Source organism: Corvus brachyrhynchos, unplaced genomic scaffold (genome assembly GCF_000691975.1).
Source record: "Corvus brachyrhynchos isolate BGI_N302 unplaced genomic scaffold, ASM69197v1 scaffold281, whole genome shotgun sequence".
NCBI classification, from domain to species: domain Eukaryota; kingdom Metazoa; phylum Chordata; class Aves; order Passeriformes; family Corvidae; genus Corvus; species Corvus brachyrhynchos.
This window is the reverse complement of record NW_008236509.1, coordinates 197,238-197,678: the sequence shown is the minus strand read 5'-3', so window position 1 is coordinate 197,678 and position 441 is coordinate 197,238. Positions and strand designations below refer to the sequence as shown.

Sequence of the window (441 nt, the reverse complement as noted above, 5' to 3'; positions counted from 1 at the left end):
CCGGTCGGGGGTCCCGGCCCGGGGGCGAGGGAAGAGGGATGGAAAGTGAGGTGAGGGCAGAGTGGGGTGAGGGAAGAGTGGGGTGAGGGTGGCTCAGCCGTAGGGTGATGGGCACCCAGCCCCTGGGCGCTAGTGACCCAGCTTGGGGGCAAGTGTAGGATGGGGTGGTCCAGCCACTGGGAATTGCCCCAAATGAGAAAGGGTACCAGGGTCAGCCTTACTTAAATATGGGAAAGTGATAGGTAATGATCATCCAGTGGAACTTTGGGGGGGATAAGAGGAATGGAAACTGTCAGAGCAATCGCAGAAGTTCTGCAAAATGGAGAGTTTGGGTGCAAGATGGTGATTAATTCATCCCAATCTGACAGAGCTGGGCTGGTTATTAAAGCTGGCTGAGCTGATCCAGAGGAGAGTTCTCACCCCTGCCAAATAATCAGCAGG

General features: G+C 55.6%; 1 long non-coding RNA gene across 1 annotated transcript in view; it reads left to right on the top strand.

Moving 5' to 3' along the window:
• The window catches only part of LOC108444704, a 4,654-nt gene that overhangs the window by 1,422 nt on the left and 2,791 nt on the right, over positions 1-441 (top strand). Inside the window, exon 2 of the long non-coding RNA XR_001859340.1 lies at positions 56-61. This is a non-coding gene — a long non-coding RNA (uncharacterized LOC108444704). The remainder of the gene's footprint in view (positions 1-55; positions 62-441) is intronic.